At 38.7% G+C, this 9,163-nt stretch overlaps 1 pseudogene; it reads right to left on the reverse strand.

The window, feature by feature from the left end:
- Nucleotides 1-247: 247 nt before the first annotated feature.
- On the reverse strand, nucleotides 248-1,204 carry LOC110542501 (olfactory receptor 5W2-like; annotated as a pseudogene).
- Between the last annotated feature and the right edge of the window lie 7,959 nt (nucleotides 1,205-9,163).

A 9,163-nucleotide genomic window follows, 5' to 3' on the forward strand; every position in this document is an offset into this window, starting at 1 on the left:
ATCTTAGGTGTAAAAACGTTGCTGAGCCCAATTGTATCACATTGATCAAGAAAGGTGCTAAAGGACCCTCTCTGCAAAATTAAAATGATTAATTACTTAATGTTTGTTTGTTTAGAGTGAAGACTAAGACCAGTGATTGCTTTCATTACACCCAATTCTCAGTAGCAAATATTTCAAAACCCAAGGGAATCTATATTGATATATTTAAATAGAATAGTCTACCCATTTTGAGATGTGAAACAGAATTTCATCCAGGCCACTTGCTAATACTGATTGCCTTCTTCAGGGCCCCCATCACATCCTTATTTCTTAAACTGTAGATGAGTGGGTTTAACATAGGAATCACAACTGTATAGAAAAGTATATTTTCTGTATAGAAAACTGTATATTTTGTCTGTGTCCATGGAGTAACTTGAGCTGGGTGTGAAATACATGAAAAGCAGTGTTCCATGAAAGATGGCCACAGCCATGAAGTGGGAGGCACATGTGGAAAATGCTTTGCATCTGCCCTCAGCAGATTTCATTCTGCAGATGGTAACTATGACGTAGCAATAGAAGAGAAGTACAGTGACAATGCTGCACCCTACCACACCACCAATGAACGTGAACATCACTATTTTATTGATGAATGTGTCTGAGCAGGAGAGGGCCAGCAAGGGTGGAATGTCACAGGAAAAGTGGTTGATGACATTTGAATTGCAGAAAGACAGTCGGAATGTGCAGCATGTGTGGATTGCTGAGTCCACCAAGCCTACCACATAGGCAACAGCCACATGCTGCATACAGACCTTCTTGGACATTGCAATTGTATAGAGCAGTGGATTGCAGATGGCAACATAACGGTCATAGGCCATGAGAGCCAGCATGAGACATTCTACATCTGCAAAGACCCCAAAAAATACATTTGTACAGCACATACATTATAAGCAATCCTCTTCTGTTCAGACAAGAAATCAGCCAGAAGCTTGGGAGAGACTGTGGAAGAGTAGCAGATGTCACATATGGACAGATTACTCAGGAAATAGTACATAGGTGTGTGCACCTTGGGGTCCTGCTGGATCAGCAAGACCATGCCTAGATTAGCAATGAGAGTTAGGCCATAAATGAGGAAGAAGAACACAAAGAGCCCCTGTTTTACCTCCTTCCTGCCAGAAAGTCCTAAGAAGACAAAGTCAGTAAATACAGTGAAGTTCTCAAGTGTCATTGTGCTCATCTGGAAACCCTAGGATTTCAAAAAAGAAAGGGAAATTGACAGTTTTAGTTTTCTTATATTCATAGTCAAACTCAGTCCTTTCTTCTTAACAAAATTAAAAATTGACAAAAATCACTAATGCCATAAGAAATGTTTCTGACTCAGGGTCAAACTATGAGGGTATTTAATGTATCTATGTATCTATATGGCTCTATTTAGAAAATGTAGCACATATTTATTCAAATGTATTCATGTGATTTCTAAGAAAACAATATGGCACTATGAGAAGTTGTGCCCTTTCTTTTTCATTGGTTAGAATGTGGATATTCTCAGAAACACTGGCAGTGTTTTTGCTGTCAACTTCTGATAAAATCTGACATCTTCAGATAGGAATTATTATTTTTTTATTCATAAAAAACATTGCTATGTCTTCTGAAGTGAATAAGTATAACCAAGTAGGGGTACTGAAAGTAGCCCATTCTTACCCTTCATCCTCGAAACTTATCAAGCATAAATCAATATGACAGAGGTATTAGTAGGCATAACATACACAGAGTTTATTGAAAACCCCTCAAGTTCATATCTATTTTCAATAAGAAGTTTATATTTACTATGCTGTTGACCTAAGAACTGAGATAACGTTGCTGGAAAGTAGACAGAAAGATCTGCAGAAGCAGAAATCCTGAGCACAAACACTGGACAGTATGAGAAGTAAAACCCTCCCTTAATCTCAGAGATGCTGCTAACTGAGGTGGCAAAAACTCTAGGAAAACAGATCATCAACTAGCTGAGTCCTAATCAAGCAGAACAGTGGTACCCTGCACACCCACACAGCACATGTGGACAGCTGTTGAGAAAGGAATCCCATGCTCGTTGCCTCATCGTTTCAGATTTGTGTCTGAGCAGTGTGTCTTCCTAAGTATCCAAAAGTTGTTACAATGCTGTATTATTTTTTCTTTATTTCCATTTGTACATATACGTACACATGTATATAGCCAGTGTTTCTGATAATATCCACATCCTAACCTACACAAAAGAAGGGTCCAACCTTCGTAGAGTGCTATGTTGTTTGCTTAGAAATCATGTGAATAAATTTGGATATATAACATACATGCATACAAATTTAAAAAATATCATGTAAATCACAGATTTCTAAAACTTGGATAAATTTTTTTAAGTATCCTTCCCAGTATAAAGATCTTTAAAAATAATGATTTTTGTATAATGTATTTTGAATACTTAACATACATAAAATTACATGTTTGCTATTAAAATAAGTGATGTTTGCCCCCTTCCCAAATCCATCTTAATACTTTTGGTTCTGGTGTTATTTTGTATAAACATTAAAATGTTTATTATTTTAAGCAGACATTTGCCTTGTTTTATTTCTGCTTTCATACAGGTATTCAGTGTAAATGAAAACAGAGTGATTGAAAGTAATCTGTAATGTGTATGAAAAAGAGCAAAGGTGTCTGTACCTGGCCCAGGACTAGAGATGCTAGCGAATGTAGCTCTGTCTGCACCTAAACTCAGCACTCTCTCTGGAATCACCTGAGTTATAAGTCTCTTCCTGGTCCCTGGGAGCTTAAGACTTTGTCTCTTAGGAGTAAGAGGAATTTACAATAACAAGGTTTAACATCGTGTATTCCATACAGTCAGGGTTATTGAAATGCATTCCTATTATCAATTTAAAAATATTCCTATTTGTTAATTCCCCAAATTAGCATTAGCAAAATGACTCCAAATGATTTCGCATTCATCACTCCCTATGTATTCTGTAATGATATGAAATAGAGAACTAGTACATCCCACACACCTGCAGATTTATATTCACACAAATTCATAAATTCAATAAACTCATAACAACCATAAATGCATTCACATGTCCTTAGTGAAGACATCAAATGTTAACAATTAGATAATTGCCTAAAGATAAACCAGTTATTATTTTTAATCGATGCCAATTTTTCCTTATATTGAAAAGGTATTTTTCTCATACAATGTATCTTGATTATAGTTTCCCTTTCCTCTGCTTCTTCTAGTCTCGCCTCACCTACCATCTTATATGAATCTACTCCATTTCGTTTAGACGGAACAGGTTCTAAAAGGATAATAATAAAGCAAAATAAGACAAAACAAAAGCTAACACATTGAATTGTACAAAATAAAGAGAAGGGAATAGTGAAAAAAAAAGGCTCAAAAATAAAGAGACCTCCCCTTACACACCCAACAATCCAATAAAAACCCTGGATTTTAAATAAAAAGTGATGTCACAATGTAAACTCTGCATTTAATAAAATAATGTGATTAGAATCAAAGTGTTCTTGTTTATTAAAGTAATTTATTCTTTTTTCAAAAATGTTTGGCTTAAAGTTTTTCATATCACAAAATATTCAAATGTGTCTTTAATCATGTATTCAATACTTAATTCATACATTTCCTAATGTATCTTAATATATATTAAATCAAATTAATGTGTCTTAAATCAAACACATCAAAATGCTTTTCAAAGTAAATTCTGAGAAATAATATACATTAACAAGTATGTTTGGCCTTACATAAAGCTAATTTTAAACTAATTTAGCTAAATTAAGTTAATTAAACCTAAATTATTGTTATATAGTGTTAGATATTTTATAAATAAACATTTCCTGAATTGTTCCCTCCAAAACATTTACCTTGAAACAAAAGATGAAGAAAACTCAATGCTGAGGATCTCAGAGATGGGAAGTTTTACTAAATTCAAGATAGGGCCAAGTCACATATACTGAAGCAGATTCTCCTTAAGTGAATCGTGGTATAGAAATTACAGCTAGAGGCCACTAACTTTTAAATGTCACCTATTAGCTGATAGGTCAAAACATGTCCCATGAACAGAAAGGTGTGTAATGATCATCTATGTTATCTTGCCCGTGAGTCTTACTGTGGTTTGCTAATGCTCACAATCCTGCATGTTAACAGCAATGTAGCAAACATTGCCCAGACGAGCTACGCACAGCTTAGACACCTCTTGCTGCTCATGGTTTAGGTTCTGTAATTGCTAGTTCTGCTTATCTATCTTTTTTATTGTTATGAAATTCCCAGGCTTCTATAAATCCACAATAAATATGATGTGAGATGTTGGTATACTTTTCTCAAAAGTCCTTTATTTACATTTCTTATATCTCTTTCTCTCTACTCCATCCCAGTCACTTCCAATACCCTAACACCAGGTAAGATAAAGGGTTAGTGGAAGAGGGGCCACAGATTTCTTTCTTCACTGCTTCCTTCTGGTTGGGTTCCTTGGAGCCAGTCTAATCCTCTTTCAGGAGATCCCCAAATTCTTGTCTCACTGTATCAACAACATCCAGGAACTGCAGGGAGGAAGCAGCAGCAGTCTTCATTTTAACATTTTAAAAAAATTTTTATTATAATTTATTACAGTTTATTCAGTTTGTATCCCAGCTGTAGCATCCTCCCTCCCTCTTCTCCCCCTATGTCCATTCCCTAGTCCACTGGTAGAGGAGATCCTCCTCCCCTTCTATCTAACCTCAGCCTATGAGGTCTCATCAGGATTGCCTGCATTGTCTTCTTCTGTGGTCTGTCAAGGCTGCAACTCCCTCAGGGGGAGGTGAACAGAGAGCCTGTCACTGAGTTCATGCCTGAGAAAGCCTCTGCTCCCCTTACTAGGATACTTGGAAACTGAGTCTATGGGCTACATCTGAGCAGGGGCAGCCTGTTCTTTCTCAGAATTCCTCCATACTCTCTGGGCTCTGGCATTTATTCTCTCTCTAGAGTCCTCAGATTGAAATTATCTGCAGCTGGCAAAGAGCTCAACTCAGAACCGACATGAAGCACATAGTTTTCAGCTAGGGAGTATATGAGTCAATCCCACATCCAGTACCTGGGATAAAAACTAAAACATGGTTATATCCACAAGAGTGAGACACTTTAACTTTGGAAAAAGTAAAACATTCTAACATTTTTAAAACCTTTTCTTATTTCAATTTCAATTTTTATTTTTTTGATTTTGAATACAGGGTCTTCCTTACTAAGTAAGCTAGTTTGGATGAAAGTTATTAGGTAATTCAAGCTGACCTTGAATTTTTGGCATTCCTTTTGACTCTGACTGCCCAGTAATAAGTGTCATTCTCACCATGATGTGCCCAACATTAAACTGCCAAAACACTTTGATTGGAATATTTCAAAAATACTACATCCTGAATAGTTGTTGATGTCTTTCCACAGGATATACATACATCAAAGAGTTTTTACTGAAATACTTAAAGGCTATTCATTAATCCTACATGTATTTTTACATGTATTTATGCTTTTTACATGTATTTGTGTATGTGTGTGTGTTGCAAGTCATTGCATATGTGTCTATGAGTAAACATGATCATGTAGATACCAGAGTGGCATTCTTCAATTTCCACCTGTTTATTTTGGTATGAACTCTCAGACCCACCAAGCTACAGGACCTTTGCATGCTACCTTATAAAATGGCTACATGAAGAAAAGCCCACTACCTCATATTGTTTGTTCTCTTCCTAGCCAATCTAAGACAGTCACTCCAAGCCCTCTCTCAGATAGTAATATTTACCCCCTCACACACACACCTTGCCACCTTTTTTTTTCTTTTCATTGCTAGAGCCCTTAAAACTTCCATGTATCAGGAGGGCATCAGCCCTTGTTGACTCTGCCTGATTCAGAGGAAGCCCTCCCACTTTTTTCTCAGAATAATATTTGTGTGTGTGTGTGTGTGTGTGTGTGTGTGTGTGTGCTGAGAATCTGAGAATCTGGGGTCACTTCACTATTATGGACTCAGATTTGTTTAAAAGACCCCTGACACAATTGTACTTCTTTGACCATCCAGCTCCTGCTTCCTTCAACCAACAATGGCTAATTGTTGAGTTTTTCTCTTATTAGTTATCCCAAACACTCCCAGTGACTACCTTTGATGTAAGTGTTGTAGGGCCTCACCTGGAAGCTCTGCTCCAGCTGCTGGAAAAGTTTCCCCAAGGCAAGTATAATAGCTCAAATCTGCAAGGCGAGTATTTGCCACAGCTAAAGTCTTATATTCTTAATCTGGCAGGAGGAGTTACCCACAGTGAAAACTCTGCTTTGGCAAAAGGATTACAGCTCTGTTCTAAAGGTGTCTTGGCAATTGGCAGTAGGGATACCTGCCAACTGCAGGGAGAGCCTACCCTGCAACTTAAGTTGACATGAACAGTCAATGTTTGATATTCTGGCAACCCTGCTCTGTTCTGTGGGATCTAAAAAATGGACCCAAACATGGTGTTCAGCTGCCACAGTGGAGTTCTCTGAGCAACCTTTTTTTAATTTTTTTTTTATTTAACTTTTATTAATTACACTTTATTCATTTTTGTATCCCCCCATAAGCCCCTCCCTTCTCCCCTCCCAATCCCACCCTCCCTTCCCTTTCTGCATGCATGCCCCTCCCCAAGTCCATTGATAGGGGAGGTCCTCCTCTCTTTCTTTTTGATCTTAGTCTATCAGTTCTCACCAGAAGTGGCTGAATTGTCGTCCTCTCTAGCCAGGTAAGGCAGCTCCCCCCTCAGGGGGAGGTGATCAAAGAGCAGGCCAATCAGATTATGTCAGAGGCAGTCCCTGTTCCCATTACTATGTAACCCACTTGGACACTGAACTGCCATGGGCTACATCTGTGCAGGGGTTCAAGGTTATCTCCATGACCTGGTACTTGTTTGGAGTATGAGTCTCTGGGAAAACCCCTGTTTTCAAATTTTCTGGTTCTGTTGCTCTCCTTGTGGAGTTCCTGTCCTCTCCAGCTCTTACTATTTTCCACTTCTTACATAAAATTCCATTCACTCTGCCCAACAGTTGACCATCAGGCTCAGCATCTGCTTTGATAGTCTGCAGGGCAGAGGCTTTTCAGAAGCCCTCTGTAGCAGGTCCCTAGGTTGTTTCCTATTTTCTTCTTCTTCTAATGTCCATCCTCTTAGCCTTTCAGGATGGGGATTGAGCATTTTAGTTAGGGTCCTCTCTCTTGCTAGTTTATTTAGATGTACAGATTTTAGTGGGTTTATCCAATATTGTATGTCTATATGAGTGAGTATATACCTTGTGTGTCTTTCTGCTTCTGGAACAACTCACTCAGGATGATCCTTTCCAGGTCCCACTATTTACCTGCAAATTTCATGATTTCCTTATTTTTCATTGCAGAGTAATACTTCATTGTATAGATGTACCACAATTTCGGCATCCTGCCAACAGGTATCTGAGTTTCCATAGACATTCCTCCCTCCTCCTGTTGAAAGAATCATGGAGAGCCCCTGCAGAAGAACTGTAATCCAGAGCATGGCTACTCTGGCTAGTTGTTTTTAGTACACAACTCTAATTCCAAACAATATAAGTATGGTTAGTCTATATAAGCAGCCATGTTTGAAAATGACTTCTAATTGAGGGGCAGACAAAGCGATGAGTCAGAGAAATATTTGACAGAAAGAGTTGGAGATTCTTATGAATGGCAAAGAGAAGAGAGAGGAAGGAGAGGTGACTTAAGAGAGCAGTACAGAGAAAGAGAGGAATGAAGCAGTTTTATGAAGACAGTTTTATAGAGACACATTGCAGAGAGAACAAGCTGGACACAGGTGAAGATAGATTGAGCCAGAGAATGAGAAGGAGCCAGAAGATTAGAACAGAATACCAGAGTTAGTTTGAGGCCAAGCAAAGCAATTCAGTCAAAAGCTAAGTTTATATCAGAGAACGTGGAAAAGAGTTTTGATCCATAACAGCTGAGTTGAGCCAGCCGGCCAGAGTTCAGAAAAGAACTAGAAAGGGTGAGCTTATTCAGCAGTAAGTCTTTGAGATGACAATTACATCAGGCCAATAAATGTTAGTTTTACAATGCATCCTCTTTCTATGACTTCCTCCTCAAAGTTCAAGACTGCCCTTTCAGCAATGTCTTTGACATTGACCTCAGACTATGATTGCCTCTTTCAGTGGGGACTTCCACCTCCATCCCTACTGCTTCCCTTCCTTTCTCTTCCCTTGACAACCTCAAGTGACTCAAACTCACATTTTACATTAATTCCTCTAGATTTGTGCATCTCACTCAAGATTAGCAGTTATACCCCTTAGATAATCAAATAGATAGACACCTAACAACTTCTTTAATTCCAATGCCATTAATGGAGACTTGTACAATTTCTGTGAATGCATATGCAGCTGGAGAGAGATCCTTATGTGTAACATGGAATTAATAAAGAAACTTTTTTTTCTTTAACCAGGTTAGCTCCCAATAGAAGTGACAAAGAAGGACTATGATTTATTTTATAAACCTAAAACACTGGCATTGAATAGGTACCAACCCTTTAAGCTATTTTGTTATCTCCCAGCTACACATCCCAAGTTACTTGCCAATAAGTTGTCCTGTCTATGTTGCTTCTGTTGCATCAGTCTGCCCTCATGGCCATGTGCTCATCGTCCATCATGCACCATGGCAACTCCTTTCTCTCCTGCTTCCAAAGCCCCAGAACCTAAGCCCAACCTACCTCTCCTCTGCCCAGTCACAGCTTCAGCATCTTTATTAACCAATCAGAGATAACTGGGGAGCATTTCTTTTCAGAGCACTGAAATCAGCATCTGAAAACATAGTGCACAAGGTCCTCCTCCAACACCTATGTCTCCACCTTCTCCTACGTTCAGTCCAAGCCTTCCTTTTATACTTCCTATTTTCCATCTCACATCCTATTACTCATCAAAACTTCTGCCAGTTGCCTCTGCTCTCTCTAGCCCTGAATCCAAATACCCTGCCTTTGACCCTGCTGATATACCCCCTCCTTAGCCTTCTGCTAGCATTTCTCTTTAAATCCTGGCACAGTGGGAAGGAGTCAGTGCTCATATGCAGCTCACAAAAGCCCCATCCTACTTTCTTAAATCTCCTGATACTTTTCCTGGCCTGTGCTTTCAACAGCCTTATCTTCTCCCAGTTGTTCCTCCTTATCTCCT

The sequence above is a fragment of the Meriones unguiculatus genome, chromosome 18 (assembly GCF_030254825.1).
Source record: "Meriones unguiculatus strain TT.TT164.6M chromosome 18, Bangor_MerUng_6.1, whole genome shotgun sequence".
NCBI classification, from domain to species: Eukaryota; Metazoa; Chordata; class Mammalia; order Rodentia; family Muridae; genus Meriones; species Meriones unguiculatus.